A 23,186-nucleotide genomic window follows, 5' to 3' on the forward strand; every position below is an offset into this window, starting at 1 on the left:
CCTTTTTATTGATGAGGAAACAGACTCAATTCATGACTTGTCCACAGTCACAAGTATTAAATAGTAGAGCTGAATCTCAACCCAGATCTTCTGATTCCACATCAAAAGGACTTTCCTTCTAAGTATATCTTCCCCTTAATAACTAACTGTCAGAGAATCATGACCATGTTACTAATCAAAGTCTTCACTATGTCCAACTCACCCCAAGAAGTCTCCATTTCACACAGAGGGGAAATGCATTGTTTGAAGGGGTTGTTTTTTTGAAATGCAGTTGGTTTACAATGTTGTGTTAATTTCTGCTTTACCAGAAAGAGATTTTTATATATATATATTCTTTTCCATTATGAATTATCATAGGATTTTGAATATAGTTCCCTGTGCTACACAGTAGGGACTTGTTGCTTATTAAATGCATTCAGTTTTGACATTTTTGAGTTAGAAGTAAATAAGCCAGAGAGGAAAGATTACCCTTCATTATTTGAGAAGATAAAACAGTGTTCAGGGAATGAGTTGTGAGGTTGCTTGCTGAGCAAATTATTCAAACATGGAGTTCAGTTCTGTTTGGCTGTGCTAACAGAACTGTGGGCCCCTCTCCACTCTTGGCTTGCTCCCACAATCCTGGGCTCCTGGCTGCACACAATTAGCCTCCAGGAGCTCGGGCAAGCCTGGGTCTCCATGGCATTCACTGGAGGTGAGAATCCAGATGTGTGCCCCACAGTGCAGCAAGGCTCTACACAGCCACTTGTCTGCAGAATGACATTTCCATCCAAACACTTCAGGGCTGGTCAAAAAGTAATGGAATTGCCACTGGTCCAGAGCATCTGGCTCCTGGGAAGAGGCCTGACCTCCCAAATGACTCTCTTTTGTGGTATAATCCTTTTTTTCCTTCTACACTTTTACATAAAACTTTAGCTCCTTTATTTTCAGAAGGGACAATTTTCTTCAGGGAAGAATTGTGCCAATTCCTCAACATTATATTGCAACTTAAAGGACATTTGTCTTCCTTCCCTTGTTTTCATTTTGCTTTAAGTCAGTTTTAGTTAGTACTTCTGATACAGACCAGCTAAAAGCAGTGCTTTCCACACTCATTGCCTTAATCACAGAAAAAGAATCCTTCCCTTTCTTACTCTTTTTCTTCTCTCCTCCCTTCCTCTTTCTACCTTCCCTTCCTCTTCTTCCTTCCCTCCCTCCTGATCTTCCTTTCTTCCCTCCTATAGGCAGCAGTTTTTATTTTTTTTAAAGCATTGTTTTGTAAAGTTCTTTGTTTATAAAAAGACATTTATTTTATATATATATATATATACACACACATACACACACACACACACACACATGACCATGTGAAGTAGCTCAGTCATGTCTGACTCTTTGCAATCCCATGGACTGTAACCTACCAGGCTTCTCTGTCCATGGGATTTTACAAGCAAGAGTACTGGAATGGGTTGCCATTTCCTTCTCCAGGGTATCTTCCAGACCCAGGGATCAAACCCAGGTCTCACTAATTGCAGGCAGACGCTTTACCATCTGAGCCATCAGGGAAGCCTATATATACACATACATATACATATAGATATCATATATATATATATATAGAGAGAGAGAGAGAGAGAGAGAGAATACACAAAACTGACTTAACCAGGTATTTTTAAAGTCCCAGTTGTTAAAGCAATAAGATTAGATGGACTTGATCATGGACATAAAGACTATAAAACTGGCATACAGTTGCAAATATATATGGGAATAAGTTTATTATAAAAGTAATATTTTTCAAATCAATAGAAGATGGATTATTCAATAAATGGTGGTAAAAAACACTGGCTAGCCATCTGGAAAAAGTATGCATGGATCAAAATCTCATTTTTTATATAAAAATAAAATCCAGAAACATCAAAAGTTCATATTGAAAATAAACCATAAAATAATAATGGTTTTATTATTATAAAATTATAATAAAAAATAAATTTTTCATAATTTGGAGATGAAGGGACTTTTTTAAATTCATTTTTTATTGAAGGACAATTGCCTTACAGAAGAAATGAAGAGACTTTCATAACACTAAAAAATTCAGAATAGGAAGTATTGGTAGACTTTCAATATAAAATTTAAATCTTTTTTTTGGCAAGTGATTTTTTGCCTTGGCAATTGTTTTTCTTTTTCTTTTTTTTTTAAATTTAAATATACTTATTTTAATTGGAGGCTAATTACTTTACAATATTGTATTGGTTTTGCCATACATCAACATGAATCTGCCATGGGTGTACACGTGTTCCCCATCCCAAACCCCCCTCCCACCTCCCTTCCCGTAGCATCCCTCTGGGTCATCCCAGTGCACCAGCCCCAAGCATCCTGTATCCTGCATCGAACCTGGACTGGCGATTCGTTTCATATATGATATTATACATGTTTCAATGCCATTCTCCCAAATCTTCCCACCCTCTCCCTCTCCCACGGAGTCCAAAAGACTGTTCTATACATCTGCCGCCAAAAAGAAATGTACATTTAAAAGGTTGAGTGTGGTGAAGGAAATGGCAACCTATTTCAATATTCTTGCCTGGGAAACCCATTGACAGAGAAACCTAGTGAGTTCCAGTCCATGAGGTCACAAGAGTCAGACATGACTCAGCGACTAAACTACTACCACCATCAGCACTATATTGAAATATTTTTATTTTTGCTGATATTCATCTGTTTATTGTATCTTGGATATAATTTTATACTGTGTTTCAAGTTTTACTGAGTAAATAAAATTTATTAATTGAAAAAATAAAAGGTTGAGTGATAAAGAACAAATTATGAAATTACATTATTTCCCACATAAGGTTAATATCCTCAAAGTACAAAATGCTTTTATAAATCAATAAAACTTGCTTCTCAATCCTACTATCAAGATAGTGAGATTAGGGATACTTTCTACCTTCTTCTATATAGTCTTCTGTGCTACTAATTTTTTTTTTACAGTAAGTATTTTAATGCATTAAATCAGTTAGTTTGGGGAAAAAAATAGTTTAAAAGATATAGATGGACATCATTTTTCTTAATACTTAAAAGCCTGAAATAATTTTTTCAGAATGGCCCAACGGTTCTGCTTTGTAATATTAATCATTACACTTGGCCTTTAATATATACATGTAGTAAAATAAGAGCAACTGAGAAAAATAAGATACATGAGAAATAGAGGGAAAAATCATAAGACAAAGGAATTTTAATATGAAATGGCAGACCCCCACATTGAGGCCATTTGTTCTTTCAAAACCTGACTTGAATCTAAATCTTTGGATTAAAATTTGGCCTTTTCTTTTTTTACAGATAAGAGTCCATTGAACAAAAGCTCTTTCGTCCCTCAATAGTTATTTTTAGCGCTAAGGTCTTTTCTTCTTAAACAGAGTGGTTTTTCTTTCCCCTGACATCTAAGTTGTACCATTAAGTTAAATGTATGATTTAAATTTCAATTTTACTGAAGCTGCAGGTAGAATTAAAGGGATCATACAGATGAGCGATTTCACTGAATGTCACCTCACATAAATTTACATAAAGCTGTAAAAATCTACACAGTCTCCGAAACTTCTTCTGAAGGAGAAAAGGGAGAAAAATGTATATTGAGCACATAGAGTTTGTCAAGACCTCTCTTGAGCTTCTTTAGGAACATCATCTCACTTAATCCTCAGAGCCAAGAGGGGAAGTTAGAATTACCATCCTCATTTCATAGATGAGAGAACAGGCTCTTTGCAGTTAAATGATTTACTGGATATCACACCCACCTGATTCAAGTACCTATGCATGATCTTTCACCTGTACCCATGAACTTCTTCTTCTATGATGTAACCCATCTTCTATGATATAAGATCACTTGCATAGCATTAGTTCCCTACGTGGTCCTGAAGTCTTTTGCTGGTGTCTGGAATGATCTGAAAACTAGAGATGCTTCCCCCCCAGCAGCACTGAGGCATCCACATGGGCTCCCCATGCTCACCGTGGGGAGCACCCATTCACTGGTGCCCACGCTCAAAGCCCAGGGTGGGTGTCAGGGGAAGCACACTGACTGAAGCCGCCCACCCTGGCCAGGCACCATAGTAACCATTTGCATGAGTTGTTTTATGACAGGAGGTCCTGGTGAGGAACACTGAACTAACAACCTCCACCAACTGAAAGAGTTCGGGAAAGGTCAAAATGAGACACCACATGTCTGCCCACCTCCCAGAATCCTTCTCTCTGGCATTCGTCTTGGCTGAACAAGGCGTGCACCACCAGGAAGGACTCTTGAGTCAGAATGATTGGCTAAAGACAACCCGGAAACTAATCCCATCATCATAAAACCCGAGACTGCAAGCCATGTGACAGAGCTGTTCTCCTGGATTCCCTGCTGCTCTCCGCCCGGGTGCCCTTTCCCAGTAAAATCTCTTGCTTTGTCAGCACATGTGTCTCCTCGGACAATTCATTTCCAAGTGTTGGACAAGAGCCGGATTTCAGGACCTGGAAAGGGTCCCCCTTCCTGCAACAAATGGCAACTCTGGCAGGGACTCTTCTTCGTTGCAGCTGATACCCCAACCACTCAGGATACTCAGGGGCCAGCTTGCCTGCCAATGGACCAGACCCAGCGGCCGCAACTGGGACCCTTTTGTCCCTGGTCTCCTCCTGACGCGGACAACTGGCTAGAGTGCCCCAACCAGGTAAGGAACAAGAGACTTTATTGACCTCTCTCCCCTGCCCTCTCTTTCCTCTCCATAACCCTTCCTATCCTTCCCCTTTTTTCCAGTCCCCTGGTCCGTGGACGTAGCTGAGCCCACTGGAGTCTGGCTTGCCTCACTGCACAAACTGACCACGAGCAGCAGCTGGCCTCAGTGACACTGTTTTGTGTTCTGGTTTCTTCTGTTTTACTTGCCAGTACTCATGCCCAGAGGAAGAGTCTGGCAGAGGAGCCCCAGGCCCTGCCTGGCTCTACCAGTTTGCAGCTGTGTTCCCCTGTGCAAGTGGCCTGATTCTCTAAGCCTGTTTCCTTACCTGAAAAGGGAGATCTTTCTTGCATACCTGGTGGTGGTTTTAACAATGGAAACCCGTGCCTGGTGCTGCCCAAGTGTTACACAACATGAGCTGCTACAGTCCCTCAGTCTGGTCTCTGAGGCCCATCTAATGGCAGAACTCAAAATCACCCTCCCTTGTTGGCCAGGCCTTTGGGTCTAAACCACACTTGTGTCCTCAGCCCTGCATTTGGGAAATACTTTCCCCGAGGCAGCTGCATAAGCCCTGGCTGGCCCTCCCTCTCAGCAGGCCTGTGGTCATTCTGGGCTTGCCTGGATTCTAGGAAGTCTCCAATTTAGACACAAGCCTCATCTGTGGACAGACTCCAGTCTCCCCTAGAACCTAAAATAACATAGAGCTGATATGCTCATGGAATCAATGTTGACTTGAACCTTTTCCTTCTGACAGTTCTGCCAGAAACTTGTTTCAACAGAATGACAGTGGCTAGCTTGTGAATGAGCGTCATCTGGGGGAACTTCAGCTGCTGCAGAGGGCCACCTCTAATCCTGCACGCGGTCCTTCTGGGGCAAAATGGAGTTGCTGCCTAGCACTCTCTTCCCAGATCTTCCTTGCCTCCCTCACCCCTATGTGATTTTCTGAACTTCCTTACCAGATTGTTGCTACAGGATAGATGCCAAGGGCTCACTTCCCACATTATTAATGGCCTAAGAGAAGGACAGGTAATTCACTGTAAACCTAGTCCACCACTGTTACTGGCTAAGGCTCAGAGAGAGGACTCAGTTACAAGGGGTCAGTGCTTCCCATCCGCGCTCCCCTACCCACTTGATAATTTTGTTTCCTTAACACGCCTGCATGAGCTTCCCTCGTAGCTCAGCTGGTAGAGTAATCCGTCTGCAATGTGGGAGGCCTGGGTTCAATCCTGGGTTGGGAAGATACCCTGGAGAAGGGAACAGCTACCTACTCCAGCATTCTGGCCTGGAGAATTCCATGGACTGTATAGTCCACAGAGTCACAGAGAGTCACACACCACTGAGCAACTTTCACTTTCACTTTCAACACGCCTGCATACCTCTGTTACCAAGCCTTTGCTCATGCCATTCCCACCCCCACGGAATGCTCTTCCCCATCTCTGTCCTCGGAAGTCTGTAACATCCCCTCTACAAGTTTCCAGACACCCACCACCATTATGATCAGCTCACCCATCTATATTAGCAACAGTACATTCCTCTGTGTGTGCCTGAGACTGCCTATGTTTTGATCAAATTGATTTCTTTTATCTTATTTCATTTAACACATTTTTAGTGTCTTCCCCTTTGTTTTTTTAATTAATTTACTTGGCTGTGCTAGGTCTTAATTGGGGCACATGGAATCCAGTTCCCTGACTAGGGATCAAATCCGGGCCCCCTGCATTGAGAGCAGGGAGTCTTAGCCACTGGACCACCAGGGAAGTCCCCGTTTTACACATTTTAAAAACATTATTCTAAGAAGAGGTCCATACCTTCGCTGATTACCTAAGGCACCAGAAAGTGAAGCAGCCTTGGTCTAGACTGTGTAGCCCATGCCCTCCACATCCAACAATGCCCAGCACACAGTAGGCTCTCGGTGCCTGCTTGTTGATTTGAACTGGGCCAGTGTGGCTGACAGTTCTCACAACATGTTGTGGCAGTGCGTCCCCAAGCAGCTCAAGCAGCTCGTGTCTTACCAGGGAGCAGGGTCACTCTCATTTTACATGTGCTGCTTGGCTGCCCTGCTGACCAGGCTCCAGCACAGCCTTGAGGCTCCCCCACTGCTGACCCAGCTGTGACAACATAAGACGGATCCAGCTGTGAGCGTGTCCGCAGCTTCTCAAGGTCACGCTGAAGGCTCCATCTGAGGGCCCAGGATCTCAAGTATGAAATACAGTTTCAGCAGAATTTCCCTTTGGCTAATTTGTCTTCTTTAGTACCCAAGCAGAAAAATCAGACTCATTGTTCTGCTCTTAATAAAAATAAAATTCAGTCTGGAGAAGCAGCAGAAAGCTGGTGGTGTCCACTCAGCTATGCAAGCCCGGTTGTCACTAAAGCTGATTGATAGTTACATGAGTATACAGAAATGATATCACTTTTATGTCCCTAGAAATTCCTCATTACGCATTTGACCCCTCCTTCTGGGTTTTCAGTCGTGATTGCTTCACAGTCAGGGATGGTCTAAGAAAACAACAGGGATCAGACTAATGAAATGCAAGAAGACAGAGTTGATTGGGGAGGGGGAGGAGCACAGCTGTCTTGGAGCATCTACTGCATCCCAGACCCTATTTCAGGCAGGTTACAAACTTCTTTTCACTTATTCTCATACCAACCTTCTGTATTAATTATGCTGATCCTCATTTTACAAAGGGGGAAAGCCAGGGTTCGGAGAGGGCAGTAAGCATGTGCAAGATCACACAGCACTAGGGCAATAAGCACTAGCTCCACACGGCTAGCGAGGAGCAGGTCTGGGTTTGTCTCAGCTTTGTCCCACCACAAAGCCTGTGCACTTCCCAAACTGGTCAAGCGGCCTAGGGCGAGGGCAGCTTCGAGCTCGACCTGGATCTCTGGAGTGACAGATGTTTGGTCCTTTCATCTAGGTCTGTTCGAGGGTCCATGGCCCCTGGTGCTGCCTGACCTAGCCACAGTCCTTGCTGGATGGGTGAAGCAGCCGCATTTTTGCTGACCGTAAACTGAGCAACAGGCAAAGTTATTGCCAAGAAGCCCCAGAGCAGGTGGCAGCACTCAGCCAGCCTCTGCCATATTCACAAAAACAGAATATTGGCTTTTCTGAAATCCCCAAATTCCTGGCTGTTTTTTCCCAAATTCCTGAAAGGGAGTCCCCTGTTGTCCCTTCCAACTAGCATCTTTCCTACTCTTGCTCTGAACATCCTCACAATGGCTTCTTCGTCTTCTGTAAACCTGCCCTAGCGAAGGACTTGGTAGGTGAATTCCCTCTGACTCTGATAGGGCCTAGTACATACTGCTCCCAGAGATATTTATATTTTCAAGAGCCAAAAAATCTTACAGGTCAGGAATGACTTTATAACTGTGATGTCTTTGGAGGAGATGGGTGAGGTAAGTGGAGAAAAAGTATGAGAACAGAGGGAGAGAGGAATGTCTTCCCAATGGAGCCCCTGAATTATACTCAGGGGGCAGTTGCCAAAAGTAAAATTAGTCCTTTAAAAGTCTCTCTCCAATAAAGGGAACCCCTCCTACACAGTTGGTGGGAATGTAAATTGGTATGGCCACTGTGAAGAACATTACAGATGTTTATCAAAAAACTAAAAATAGACCTACCAACTGCTGCTGCTGCTGCTAAGTCATTTCAGTTGTGTCTGACTCTGTGCGACCCCATAGACGGCAGCCCACCAGGCTCCCCCGTCCCTGGGATTCTCCAGGCAAGAATACTGGAGTGGGTTGCCATTTCCTTCTCCAATGCACGAAAGGAAAAGTGAAAGTGAAGTCGCTCAGTCGTGTCCGACTCTTCACGACCCCATGGACTTCAGCCTACCAGGCTCCTCTGTCCATGGGATTTTCCAGGCAAGAGTATGGACCCATCAATTCCATTCCTGGGTATATATCCAAAAGAAATGAAAATACTAATTCGAAAAGATACATGTGCCCCAGTGTTCATAACAGCATTATTTACAGTAGCCAAGATATGGAGGCAACCTAAGTGTCCACCAACAGATGAACAGATAAAGAGAATGTGGTATATATGTACAATGGAATACCACTACTCAGCTATATAAGTAAGTTCAGTTTCCAGAACATATCATGTTCTTTTTTAATCTGTTTTCATCTATTCATCCATCCACCTGTTTATTAACTCAACAGGTCCAATGCCAAAGCCATTCCCACATTTAAGGGTTTTGTTATGGCAGCAGTCCACTTCCAGGTAGTAGTCTATAAAAAGAATGAAATGTTGCCATTTGAAACAACGTGGAAGGACTTTGAGGGCATTATACCAAGTGCAAAAGTCAGAGAAAGACAAATACTGTATGGTATCACTTACATGTGTAATCCAAAAAATACAAAAACTAATGAACAGAATTAAAAAAAAAGCAGACTCACGTGGTTATCAGTGGGAGGGAGCCAATATAGGGATGAGGGATTAAGAAGTACAAACTATCAGGTATAAAATAAGCTACATGGATATATTGTACAACATGGGGAATATAGGCGATATTTTATAACTATAAATGGTGTATAACCTTTAAAATTGTGAATCACTAACTATAGTATACACCTGTAATTTATATATTATATAGCAGCTATATTTCAACAAAAAATTAATATTTAAAAAATTCTCCGTCCAGATGAGAATCCTGAAGTTGGTTCCGTAGTCGATCACTGGACCAATTTCCCGTAGCCTTTTAAATTCCCAAGAGCGTTTACAGAGAGCCATTGTTTTCCCCTTGGTTTCTGGTGGTCACCTCTTTGGAGGAGTACTTCTTCTTTAGCTGCCCATTTGGCTGTTAAGCTGTCTGAACTGTATCATGATACCAGGATAAAAGGCGATGCCTGAAGAGCTGATGCAGGCCTATAACTGTTGTGTCTCAGACAGGGCCAGGGTCCGGTCAGGGCGGGGCCTTCAGGGCAAGGCAGAGGCGAACTCAGTTCACTGTGCTCAAGGGGCTTTCAGTCTGGTGGGGGATGCAGAAAATTTAAAGTATACCCACACATTTTTGGTACCTGGAAGTGGACTGCTGCCATAACAAAACCCCTAAATGTGGGAATGGCTTTGGCATTGGACCTGTTGAGTGAATAAACAGGTGGATGGATGAATGGATGAAAACAGGTAAAAAAAGAACATGACATGTTCTGGAAACTGAACTTACTTTGGAATTACTAGAGCAAGGGGTCCATTTTGATGGGAAGTGCAGGAATTTTCCTCATTCAAGAACCATTTATTGCTTATTTTGTTCCTGATACTATGCTGCTATCTAACACTGCAGTGATGGGCCCAACACACACCATGCATGAAGCTGGGAAGGTGAGCAGATGGAACCCAGGTACACATAAGGCTCCTCTTTCTCCCTCCGCACCTTCAGGGTTTCACAAGGTCTCGACTCAGCTCCTTCTCTCCCTCTGCCTCTGCATCCACCTCCCTCTCCCCTTGGCTCTGAGTCTATATTTCCTGCCCAGACTCGTCTGAGCCCCAGCTCCATCTGTGGCAGGTTGAACTGGTCCACAGAGAGAAGCCCTGAAGACCTCTGCTGGGTGACAAGCAGGCTTTTGTTATGTTCGCTGAGGGGTGCCAGCTGGGAGCCAAAGAGGAACACCCCAGTTAATGGGAGAGTTTAGAGGGCTCATGAGGGAAGGGAAAGAGGAAGCAGGAATGAAGAAACTATGTTTCTGCTGTCTGGTGGACAATGTCATTATAGCCTAATTCCCCTTGAAATCTTTGGCATATTATCTGTTAATCTATATATAATGTCTATATTTTATGAATACAGTATCTGTTAGATTAATGGATATATTAATAATGCATTATCACATCTACTGATCATTAAGAAATACTTATTGAGCACCTCCTATGTGACAGTCAGTTAATACACTGTGAAGTGGGCTCTGAGGGTGAGTCGCAGAGTGAGGGCAGCATCGTGATGGGTGTAGGGGCACTTCCCTGGTGGTCCAGTGATTAAGAATCTGCTTGCTAACACGGGAGACACAGGTTCGATCCCCCATTTAGGAAGATCCCACACTCTGTGGAGCAGCTAAGCCCATGAGCTGCAACCACTGAAGCCTGCGCCCTAGAGCCCGCGAGCCGCAACAAGAGAAGCCACCGCAGTAAGAAGTCTGCGCACCGCGACAAAGAGCAGCCTCTGCTGCCACAACTAGAGAAAGCCCACACAGCAATGAAGACCCAGAGCAGACATGTGCTGTACTGTGCTCAGTCACGTCTGACTCTTTGTGACCCCATGGACTGTAGCCCGCCAGGCTCCTCCGTCCAGGGGAATTCTCCAGGCAAGAATACTGGAGTGGGTTGCCATGCCCTCCTCCGGGGGAATCTTCCCAACCCAGGGATCAAACCCAGGTCTCCTCCATTGCAGATGAATTCTTTACCAACTGAGCCATAAGGGAAGCCCCAGTGCAGACATAAATAAACAAATAAAGATGCGAGTAGGGCAATGGGAAGGTCTTCCCTAGGGATACCCCTGTCTGACTTGTACGCCCATTCCACAGATATCCATAGAGCACCTGACATGTGCCAGAGGGCTGCAGAGTTGTGCAAAGTAGGCAGAAAGCCCTGTCCTCCTGGAGCTTGGCTTCCTGGAACATATCTGTCTATGGCCCATTTCTTGGGGTCCCACCTCAAGTGCAATCTGCTGAACTCCTATTCTCACATTCAGCAAACTTGCTTCTTTTGTATTGTTCCTCTCAGTTTGTGGTGCCTGGGTTCCATATCTTAGCAAAGAACAGTCTTATGCACATAATTACTTAAACAGAGCGTCATCCCTCTCCTTTCCCTGTTATTAACTCATTATTGGCTAATAGCACCTGTTATATTAGACCAATAGCCATTGTTGCTTTGCATGTGTGTATTCTCCATTATGAGCTCTATATCAAAACCCCTGGCACATAGGAGAAACTCAGCAAATGTTTATCCAACAGAGGAGGGAAGCAATTGTAATATAGTCAGCAAAGGTAGAATACATTCCCCCAGACCTTGGGAAATAGTCCATGATTATCATCCTCCTAGCCTCTCCTCTCCCTCCTGCCTTTCCTAAGGCACTGGCTCGGCTCAGGTAATGACAACTCTTGCTGTATATTTCAGCTGTTGTTTGGCATCAAATCACATCACTGCCCCTGCTCCAAAATCATCACATCCAGGTTTCTCAAATTCCAGTCTGAATGCCCATCTAGGCCAGGTTCACCCTCACTCCGGGCGCTGACCCTGCTCAGAGAATCTGCATTTTTCAAGCAACCTCCTCCATCACTGCTCACTCTTCCCTCCACCAGATGTACACAACACTCTTCTATGAGCACCTGCTCCTCTCAACCTAGCAGTGGGGAACCAGCCTACTCGTGTATGTCTCATTCATCCATTCATTTTACACCTGGCCTTGCTCTGAAGCTAGCGAAGATGTAAGAACACAGCAAGATTCAGTAGGGCCACCACATCCAGTTGTGCAGGGTGTTCACTGCACAGAAACACCCACTGAAGGGGAAGTTGGGGGCTGAAATCCAGTCCATCTCACCCAAGCCATGCAGCCCAGCTCAGGCTACACCTGCCCAGAGACGGCTTCTTTCTCTAATGTGCATAGTCTTCCACGTGCCAGTGAGAATTAAAAGTAGAATGAAAGATGAAAGCGAGAAATAAGGCTGAACACAAAGGACAGCCAGAAAAGCTATGAAAGCCTCCAGGGGCAGACATCTGTTCAAATCCTTGCCCAAGTGTGTCCCTTAAGAAAAAGCCAAAAACACGTCCAAGACACATCCAGGGGCTAAAACCAAGAGAAAGGGTAACCACTGCTGCTCCACGGGAAAGACAAGAGGAATTTTGAAGAACATGTGTCACACTGCCTTGCACTCTGGTTGTTTCACTGGCCTCATTTCTAGACACATCAGAGTCTAATCAGGTAAGGCAGATGCTTGTGAAGGGGAAGGCAGCAGCCTCGCTTTCTCCCACATTGAAGAATCAGCATCACTAGTTCACAAGAATACACTTACCTGGGAAATGCTTGTGCGTGGGCTCTGGCCCCATTGTACCAGCTACCAACCAGGTAACCTGGGACTATAGTTGTTTTCTTGGATATTTCCGTTTGCACAATTCTGATATGAATTCTGTGGGTAGAGAGAATGGGGAATGGATTCTGTAAAGGCCACAAGACTCTCAAATCTGAAAAATAAAGATCAGTGGCGATCCCTGGCCCTCCCATGCCTGAGCCTACTTACTGGCTTTGCTACCCTTGGCAAAACAATTTAAAAGGGCTTTGGCTTTAGCATCTGAGAGTCAATACTGCAACATGTTTCTCACTCTGCCTGACCCACGTTTTACTGACACAGATAACTCAGAGCTACTCAGGAATTTAACTCACCAGTGGGACCAAAAAAGAACTATAACCTCTGCTTACTGGCCCGAGGGTCTCAGATTAAGAATTTTATAAACACTTTGCTTTGCTTAGTATGTGAAATGCATGGGGAAAACTAGTACAATAAACCAAATGATGGTTTACCTCAGGTCCACATCTTATAAGAGCCATTCACAAGATTATATTAACGAATGTAATCAACAAAATGACAAAATATAACATTGAGTCAGCAAGTGTTTCAGGAAGGTGATACAGCCACTCACCTGCCACCCCACTGGGGGATGTGTCTGGCTTTGTGGGTGGGAGCTGGGGGTTGGGGAGGTTACACAGGGCTCACCGTCCTGGAGCCTGTCCAGGATCTCGGTCTTGTATCTTCTGGGGGCCTGCAGACCACCCGGCAGCTCCCACCTGTGTGCTGGCCACCTGCCAGCCCTCAAGACTCCAGGGCCGCCTCTAGCTTCAGAATAGCCCTTCCATTTCTTTCAGGTAGTCTCTTAACATCTCTGAGTTTGTTAACTTATAAAATGAGAATAATACTCTACCCCATACAACAATTCTTTTGAGTTTGTTTTTTTTTTTTTTTTTTTTTTTAGATAACATGCCAAGCACTTACTTAAAGTACCTGGCACATTAGCAGATCCTCAACAAATTATAATCATCATCAATCTTCAGAGAAATAAAGGGATAGAATGTAGGGGTACTACTCCTCTCCCTGGTCTTCCTTCTCTGAGTTAACTAGCATCCCAGAAGCTAAAGCAGAAAGTGGACCTCTTCTTTTAAAAAAAAAACAAAAAACTTTTTATTTTCTATTGGGGTATAGCTGGTTAACAATGTTGTTATAATTTCAGGTGAATGCAAAGGGACTGAGCCATACATGTTCATGCATCCATTCCAGAAAGTGGGCCTCTTTTTGCATGCCATACACTGTGCCTGGGTTTAGGCCTGTGTGCTGAACACTTGCAGTGAAGACTGCTTTGTATTCACATCACTGTGGGACTAGAGGCTGAACACGGTCTGGAGAAAGGTGCCCAGCTCTTGACCTGGATAAGCTGAGAGTCTCCTGGAATAATATATCTTCATCAATAATAAAAGGCTCTTTATACATATAGGGCATAAGACACATAGCCATTTTTTTTTTTTAAATCTGCTTCAAAGGACAAGAGGCGACCTTTAAGAAGGTATAACTTGACAGCAACAAAAACAACAAAAAAGAATCACCATCAGGCTCCTGTCCAAACCCTCACACCGTCACACAACAGGGAAAGAAACCCAAGCTGTCAGGCTTACGTATGAGAGGAGAGACAATTCAAGTACTTTGTGCAGAAGGAAACAAAGGTTAATGCAGAGCAAATGTTCAGAGGGTGACTCCTGAAAATTGAGTCAGAAAGGCTTCAGTAAGGCCTTGGAGTCAGAATGGGCTTGCATTTTGCAAGCCTAAACAAAAGCCCCCGCCCCAAACCAAACCCAAATGTAAACTGTTATCATCACTGGTGAGACAATCCCTGAGTGATTCTGGCCCCCATACTCTGCCCATAATTAGTTTTATAATAATCAGGGCTCCAGCCAGGGGGAAACATGATAGGCTGAGCATGAGAAAATCGGACTACTTCCATGGAGGCCTGATACAAGCCTTGGTATAACCCTGTTACAACAATCAGGATTTTCTTTCCATGGCAAGTAGCAGAAACCCACTTCAAAGGAGGATAAGCAGAATAGGAGATTTACTGGCTCCTGGGAAGAGGTGGATTCAGGGGCTCAAACTTTGACTTTAAGGTTCCCTTTACCTTTACATCTCTCAGCTGTGTTTCTCTTTGCTCATTGGCTTTATTTCCTCCAGATGGTGTGGTTTCCTGTACCCCTCAACACTGGTGGAGATGGCTGAATGGGAGCTTCAGAACAAGGCTTATTATCCAAAAGGAAGGCAGAGCCTCTCTCCTCTGGCTTTCATAACAATGACCAAAACAGATGCTGATTACCTGTGTTTCAATCATGTGCCCAACCCTGTGCCAATCATTGGTGTCAAGGGTGAGAGGTCTATTCTCATTGGCCAGACTGAGGACAGGTACCTCCCCGTGTTGGGGGAGGTGAGGGCAGCGGCACCTGAACCACATGTAATGGAGAAAAAAGTGGCTTTATTTCTAGAAGTAAGAGGGTAAACTGGGCAGGCAAAAACAACACAAGTCCTCGACTTCTGGTCAATAGGAGAGAACCATCTGGGGGCCAAGGTGCAAATTGATATAGCTAGAGCCTCTATCCGCTAGACTAAATTCTAGATATTTGGAAGGAGGGCAAATCAATTGGCCTTAAATTGGAATCAGGTTCTCATGAAGAGTACTGAGCCCTCTCCTCCCCACACCATGTTGGAAACCCAGGGACCCAGAGTGACTGTAAAATTATCGGGACCAGCTTCTGTGCCACTCAGGGACGGCTCGTGGGTAAGCCAGACATGTCTCTTCCTGATCTCCCTAAAAGACCAAAATAACCTAACAGCCCAGACTGCCGGACTTCCTGACAGGACCCTCCTCTGCTTTGCTTTACCTTCAGCTTGTAGTGTCCACAGAAGTACATTCCCAGCTCCTGACACTGCGACAGGTCTCCTCTCTTCCTCGTGGGTCAAGCAGAGTGTTTGCTAAGTAAGCCAAACTCCCCTCCCACTCCTCAGTCAGCCCCAGGCACCAAGGAGGCACTTGATAAATGTTTGCTGAGGCCTTTTCCCAGCAGGTGAAAGTAAATACTTTTGAAAAATGACCTGGGCTCCCTATTTGTGTTTTATCCATCAGCAGATGAGAGCTCCTTAAAAGACCTGGATGGGCTGTTCTCCAAGACACCCGTCCAAGTAAAAAGAGACAAACACCCACAGCCCACACAAACCTGTTTCCCCGTGAGTTAGAAGCTATTAAGTACTAATAACTCCTTTCCTACAAAAAAGCATCCTGAACCCAAAGGGAAGACGGCTTGTTTATTTGCTGAACAAGACTGGTGGCAGCAGAGCCTCAGAAGGTTTTGGCCCTGCAGCTAGAGAAGCTTACTCAGAGTTTTGGCAGTCTCTGACTGCCTCTTGCCTTGATGCCATAATAGAAAATGACCAGCAAGGCTCTTTTCCACTGTGTTCTAAAGGCCCATCATGGGCAGTCCTGGGTAGGTCCAGAAAAATATTTATATAGTTCTATTACAGGCTGAATCTACCTAAAATTGACATGTAGACGTCCTAACCCCCCATGCCTCAGAATGTGACTGTATTTGGAGACAGGGTCTTTAAAGAAGTAATTAAGTTGAACTGAGGTCATTAGAGTGAGCCCAAATCCAATATGACTGCTGTCCTTATAAGAAGAAGAGGCGATTAGGACAGAGACAACACAAGAGGAAAGACAAGATGAAGATACAGAGAGAGATGGCCATCTCTATAAAGCAAGGAGAGAGGCCTCAGGAAGAAATGACTGCTTCATCTGACACCTAATCTCAGACTTGACTCCAGAATTGTGAGAAATGACATTTCTGTTGTTTGAACCACCCAGTCCATGGTATCTTGTTATAGCAGCCCTAGCAAACTAACACATATGCTTTACGATTTATAAAGCTGTTTTCTCATACCTGAGCTCACTTAATTTTCACAACAATCCCACTGAGTGGAGAGTATTATCCTCATTTTATTGATGAAACACTGAGCCTAAGAAGCTATTAGCCTAAAGTCATACTGCTCAAGAGTAACAGAGCCTTGGCCTGAATCCAGAGTTTCTGATTCCAGACCCCATGTTCTTTCCAATAGACTTGCTTTGTTCTCAGAGTGCTTGGTGCCGTTGTTGTCATTTGTTTTTCTGACCATCAGCCATTTAGAGACAGGTTACAATTGGCCCCTTAATCTGGAGAGTGGCTGAGCAATTCTCTCCAGTTTACACAATAAGCTGGTGGCAGGAATGGTATTAAAGCAGCTCCTGAAATTCTGGGTCATTGTTAAGTGATGATTTCTTATTTCTCCTGTTCACTCAGCCAAACTCAAAGAGTCAGGAGCTTTGGGGTGGGTGGTTTTGTTCCCAGATCCAAACAGTAACTGGCCCTGCCTCTAACTCCTACTTCAGGTGAGCCTGCGGAAGGCAATCCTGGAATTCAGATGCTCGGAACCTGAGCTCCCGACCCCCCACCCCGTTGTTAACAGCCCTCAGTGCAAGGGCGGGATTGATTTGGCCCTTAAGGATCTGCTTTCATCGTTTACCACCTACTGGGAGGAGAATTGAAGAGGCTTCATCTGGAGTTTGCTTTCAACTTAAAATAGTCATGTCTTTTCCTGAGAACATTGAAAAGTTGATATCAAAATAAGCAAAGGAGCACAGACTAGCAAATTCCAGTGGTCTGAATTCTTTTTCCTTTTTTGGGGTGGGGCAGAAGTATGTGATAGGTGCAAATAGCAAGAATTGATATCAGAATACATAAAGACAAATTGATACCCATAACCCTATCACCTCAATTTTTTCTTTTGGTGTTCCTTTGTTTCTTTGTCCAGATACGCATGTAATTTTTACAGTTATGCAAAGATGAGATTTTATATTTTCATTTAACATCATAATAGAAGCATTTTCTCACATCACCACATAATCATCACAATTATCTTTTTAATGGCGCATAAGATCACTTGAAGTGATGGAGCCCTCATTTGCACACTCCTCCTTTCCTTAGTCATTAAGTTGTTTCCAAGTTTTCACTTCAAATGACCCATTCTTTAGCAGACTGCAGAAAAGCGGCTGATTCTTGGTTTAACTGGGAGTTTTCTGGTATCAAACAGTGGTTCCGTTTACAGGTGGGTGCCCAGGAATCACCCTGAGGCTGTGGTGACTGATGGAGAGGTCAGCACAGAGGGAAGGCTGGGTGGGGAGGAAGGGCTGGGAGCCAGCGAGCTAGAGTCAGGCGTGATTATGCATTTTCCCACCCAGACTTTCCTGCCTCTCAGGGACCCCTGGCAGCTACTCAGCTAGCACTGAGGTAGGAAGCAGCCTGTGAACACAGGGGGTAAATGACAGAGGGTCCCATTTTGGCTGCCGTAAAAAACCAAACCAACAACAAGTTACCTGAGAAAGTTCTGTGCCTTTGGCTCTTCCCAGGCTGCAGAGCATTGGGTCTCCTGATAATAAATACTCAGGCAACTTGGAGAACCTAACCACTAATCCCAGGAGGCTGAGCAGAAGCGATATGGTGGATTTTGCTCATTTCATCAAGTTGCATTCTGTCTGACCTGATCCTGGCATATTTTCTGCTTTCCTGCAACTTCTGCCTGAAGGGACAGAAGTCCCAACCCAAATGCACAACCCCCTTCAGTCCTGCCCCAGCCAGAAATCCCTTCTGGCTCTCCACACTTCTCCTCCCAGAGCGTCTTACCTGACCCCTTTGGGAAAAGCCCCCACTTGGTGAGAACTGCTGACAGCCTTGGGAAATAGAAACAAGCAGGAAGACAGAGGACGTTCTCATTGCATTGAAAGTCAGCTCCATTTGGAGGCGATTCAGAATGCAAGCGTACTCGTGCAGTCACTGTTGGCCAAGTTAATTTATTGCCTCGTGGTTACAGCAGTGGTCCCGCCCCCATAGAGTGAATTGAGTTTGGAGTCTCGTGGCTGGGCAGAATCCTATGGAATTTTCTCCATCATCCTCCTCATGGCCCATCTGAAGGTCATTCAGGGTTGGCCTTGACTGACAATAGAAGAAGCCAACCATGAAGAGTATTTACTGCTAGGTACTAAGCAAAATGCTTTACATAAATATCTCAAATGATCCTCATAACTTTATGAAGAAAGGAGTATTATTACCCCCATTGTATGGATGAGAAATTCTATAGATGAGAAAAGGCTCAGAAAGGTCAAGTAACTAACCCCAAGTCATACAGCAGGTAAGTGGTATTAGTTAAGACCAGATTCAGGCAGTCTGACTGGAGTGTACAAGCTCCCCACTAGGGACAGCTCTTTCTGCCAGCCTAGCCACACCACAGTAATAATAATCATTAAACTGAACCATTTAAGTCCCAGGTGCTTTGCTAAGGCATCTGCTTGCATTCCTTAAACTCTTGAATGAGGAAACAGAGAATCAGAGAGGTTAATTCACTTCCCCAAAGTTACATGATTAGTAAACAAGTATGATAGGGACTATTTTCTTCTAAGGGCTTCCCTGGTGGCTCAATGGTAAAGTATCTGCCTGCCAACGCAGGAGACACAGGAGACGCAAGTTTGCTCCCTGGGTCTGGAAGATCCCCTGGAGAAGGGAATGGCAAACCACTCCAGTATTCTAGCCTGGAAAATCCCATGGACAGAGGAGCCTGCCAGGCTATATAGTCTATGGAGCTGCAAACAGTCAGACACGACTTAGCGACTAAACAACCACATCCTCTAAAATCCATTTTCTCCTTGTAGGATAATAGATTCCCATTATTAGCTGAATATGTGGCCTTCTAGAATCAAGACTATATTTATTTGCTAGATTTTGTTGAAACTATTCAAGTCCATGTGACTAAATCATGGATAACAAGATGTAAGCAAAAATGCTTTGTACACAAGGACCTACTGTATAGCACAGGGAACTCTCCTCAATGTTGTATGGTGGCCTGGATGGGAGGGGAGTCGGGGAGAGAATGGATACATGTGTATGTATGGCTAGGTCCCTTTGCTGTTCACCTGAAATTGTCACAATATTGTTTGTTAATCGGCTATACCCCAGTACAAAATAAAAAGTTTAAAAGATGCTATGTGCAACTTCCTGGAAATGTCAGTCTTCTTTCCTCCTTCCTGCTGGTGGAATGCTGGCCTGAGAGCTGGAGCTGGAAGGGTGCCAGCTTGAGCCGTGACATGACCAAGGCCACAAATAGCAGAGCCACAAGGTAGAAGGAGCCTGGGTTTCCGCGGACTCCATGGAGCCAAGTCCACTCAGCCATCTTGAGGTAACCACGTCTCAACTTTTACATGAAAGAGAAATAAACACCCAGCTTGATTAAACCACCATTATTTGGGGCTTTCTGTCATTTACAGCCAAACCTAATCCTAATTAACATAGTGGTGGAGCTGCAATCTAAACCAGTTTGACACCAAAAGCCCAAATTAACCACTCTGACATGCTGTTTCTACTGTACAACTCTAGGCCCACACTGGTTCACAATATTATTATCAGTCTTCCACTCCCTTCATTTGGAGAATCATACAATAAATATTTACCAAGTGCCAGGGCCTGAGCTAGGGAATAAACCAAGAATATAAATATGAATGATTTTGTCAGTGCCCTCAAGGAGTTGGCAGTCCATCTTGAAAGACAGATGGCTAAGCAAATAAATAAAATACAGTGGGACGAGTCCTATAATAGAGACGTGAGCCAGATGCTGTGGGAGCACAAAGAGAGGATCGACTCACTGCCTGAGGATCAGGGAAGATTTCACCCAAGCGTAGCAGATGAGCTGCACATGCTAAGCAGCTGCAAGAAAGTGTGAAGTGTCCTTGGTTCTCATGTAAAGGTGGCGCTAGTGGTAAAGAATCCTCCTGCCAGTGCAGGAGAAACAAGAGACACAGGTTCAATCCCGGAGTCAGGAAGATCCCCTGGAGGAGGGCATGGGAACCCACTCCAGTATTCTTGCCTGGAGAACCCCATGGACAGAGGAGCCTGGCGGGCTACAGTCCACAAGGTCACAAAAAGTCAGGTGCGACTGAAGCAATGTAGCACACAAGCACCAATGACCCACCATCTTTTGTCTAGAAGTGCAGCCCATTCTCCTTTCCCTGGAATTTTAGACTCGAACTCTTCAGCAGTGGAACCCCGTGGAGTTCCTTGGGGATCCAAACTGGTTTTGTTTGCTGGACCTTCAGCCATGAAGAAAAAACTTATGTGTGACTCGTAAAGCCAACCCTCCTCACAACAAGGAAGAAAATAGAAGCAGGACACAGAAGGCCCCCAGCAGCAGGGCTGGATAAATAAGGATTCTTCAGCATAGCTGTGAAAGCCACAATGGGTTCTGTCCGTAATTACTCTGCGCTCGGAAATGGTGTTTCCAATGTGACCTTTCTACCTGCGATGCTAACAGAGGGGCTGCTGTCAGTGTTAATAAAGCCTGGACTCGGCTCTCCTTGATTGGAGCCAATTAGAATTACCCAGAGAGGGCAGCCAGGGCAGCGTGGCCGCTAATGAGGGCAGATGATGTGTTGGCATTGGCTTCTTTGCCCAGTGAGGAGGGGATGGGAAACTCACCCCGCCTAGCAGTCCCCTCTTCCCCCCTCCCATGGCCTCTTATCAATAACTCTACTGAACTATTTCTTGAGCACCAGCTTTAAATCAAGGCAATTAGATCTACTGCAGAAAAGAATATCTCCTGGATAATGAGTCCAAGCAACACTTTTTCTCACTCAGCCTGTATTTATTAAGCAAACTACCACAGTCCCCCTTACCCAAGGGGATATGTTGCAGGACACCCAGTGGATGACTGAGACTGTAGTCCCCTATATACACTATGTTTTTCCTTATACACGCATACCTGTGAAAGAGCTTAATTTATAAATTAACACAGTAAGAGATGGAACAGTTATAACAATATATTAGAATAAAAGTTATATAAACATGTTCCCTCCCTCTCTCTCACTCTCAAAATATCTTATGGTACAAATTTTCCATTTCAACTAAGCACTTATCACACACTGTGGCATTAACTTTTGCAGTCTGAGGTTCGACAAAGCTAGCACAAACTTCTCAGTGTTATGTGGCAGCCTGGATGGAAGGGGAATTTAGCGGAGATTAGGTACATGTATATACTGAGTCCCTTCACTCTTCATCTGAAACTATCACAACATTGTTAATTGCCGATACCCCAATACAAAATAAACAAACAAAAAAATTAGCATGAATTTCTCTTCCTCTTCACAATTTCACAGACAAAAGTTTCATCCTTACCATAGATCTTAGCAACCTCAGCATAGGATTTTTTTCTTTCCTTATTAAATGTAGAACTTTCACCTTTTCACTTAAAGAAAGCGCTTTGTGACTTCTCTTTGGCATGTCCAAATTGCCAGCATCACAACTCTTGCACTTTGGGGCCATTATTAAGTAGAACAAAGGTGACTCAAACACAAGCACCGCAATATGATGGTCATGCTAGTAACCGAGATGGCTACTAAATGCTAATGGGAGAGACATCCTGAATGAAAGGATGATTCATGTCTCAGTGGGAGGAGGTGGGATGAAGTAGGATACTCGGGATTTCATCACACTACTCAGTTCTGTTGAGTCGCTCAGTCATGTCCGACTCTTTGCGACCCCATGGACTGCAGCACAATAGGCTTCCCTGCCCATCACCAACTCCTGGAGCTTGCTCAAACTCATGTCCATCGAGTTGGTGATGCCACCCAACCATCTCATCCTCTGTCGTCCCCTTATCCTTCTGCCCTCAGTCTTTCCCAGCATCAGGGTCTTTTCTAATGAATCATTTCTTCGCATCAGGTGACCAGAGTACTGAAGCTTCAGCTTCAGCAGCAGTCCTTCCAATGGATGTTCAAGTTTGATTTCCTTTAGGATGGACTGGTTGGATCTCCTTGCAGACCAAGGGACTCTCAAGAGTCTTCTCCAACACCACAGTTCAAAAGCATCGATTCTTCGGCTACTAAGAATAGCATGTAATTTTAAACTTCTGAATTGTTATTTCTGAAATTTCCCATTTGATATTTTCTGACATGGCTGACTACAGGGTAACTGAAACTGTAGAAAACAAAAAGATTAGGGGGACCACTGTACTCTGGGCCAGGAGAGGTGCCGGGGCAACATGCAATAACAACTAAGATACAAACTTACCATGAAGTGAAGGAAGCCTAAGCTTTAGGGCATCCCATCAGCACAAGTCCTGAAAGGGAAGCTAGCAATGCTGTTCATGTTTTGGTCAACTTTGAAAAGGTAAGTTATTTTAACCACTCTCAGTTAGGAATGCCGTCTCTTTCTGCTTAGACTCTGTCACACTCCCCCCAGGGTAGAGCATCAATGAAGTGGCATTGACGGGATCTGGCCCAGGGCAAGTAAGTAGGGGACACGATTAGGTTTGCATTCTGCGGGGGTGTATTAGGTGGTTTGCAGTCACTTTTTAAAAATGTTATTTCTTTACTATGATTTTTTTGGCTGCACTGGGTCTTCATGCTGCTCATGGGCTCTCTCCAGCTGCGGGGAG

At 44.4% G+C, this 23,186-nt stretch overlaps 3 long non-coding RNA genes across 6 annotated transcripts; 1 reads left to right on the forward strand and 2 right to left on the reverse strand.

The window, feature by feature from the left end:
* Positions 1 to 9,451: 9,451 nt before the first annotated feature.
* On the reverse strand, positions 9,452 to 18,546 carry LOC123334017. 3 transcript variants are annotated; one of them, XR_006551731.2, is made up of 3 exons: positions 15,563 to 15,780; positions 12,663 to 12,776; positions 9,452 to 9,631 (listed from the first exon to the last, which is right to left on the reverse strand). It is a non-coding gene; the product is annotated as an uncharacterized LOC123334017 (long non-coding RNA). The 3 variants fall into 3 exon arrangements; XR_006551729.2 differs by lacking the exon at positions 15,563 to 15,780 and adding an exon at positions 18,392 to 18,546 and having other exon boundaries at positions 9,453 to 9,631; XR_006551730.2 differs by lacking the exon at positions 15,563 to 15,780 and adding an exon at positions 14,809 to 14,945 and having other exon boundaries at positions 9,453 to 9,631.
* Positions 15,343 to 17,617, forward strand: LOC123334018. 2 transcript variants are annotated; one of them, XR_006551732.2, is made up of 4 exons: positions 15,343 to 15,459; positions 15,540 to 15,657; positions 15,805 to 16,503; positions 17,101 to 17,617. It is a non-coding gene; the product is annotated as an uncharacterized LOC123334018 (long non-coding RNA). The 2 variants fall into 2 exon arrangements; XR_006551733.2 differs by lacking the exon at positions 17,101 to 17,617 and having other exon boundaries at positions 15,805 to 17,060.
* Positions 18,547 to 19,071: 525 nt separating the features above from the next.
* Positions 19,072 to 20,985, reverse strand: LOC123334019. The gene is made up of 2 exons (XR_006551734.1): positions 20,727 to 20,985; positions 19,072 to 19,952 (listed from the first exon to the last, which is right to left on the reverse strand). It is a non-coding gene; the product is annotated as an uncharacterized LOC123334019 (long non-coding RNA).
* Positions 20,986 to 23,186: the final 2,201 nt, after the last annotated feature.

The sequence above is a fragment of the Bubalus bubalis genome, chromosome 6 (genome assembly GCF_019923935.1).
Source record: "Bubalus bubalis isolate 160015118507 breed Murrah chromosome 6, NDDB_SH_1, whole genome shotgun sequence".
Lineage (NCBI taxonomy): Eukaryota > Metazoa > Chordata > Mammalia > Artiodactyla > Bovidae > Bubalus > Bubalus bubalis.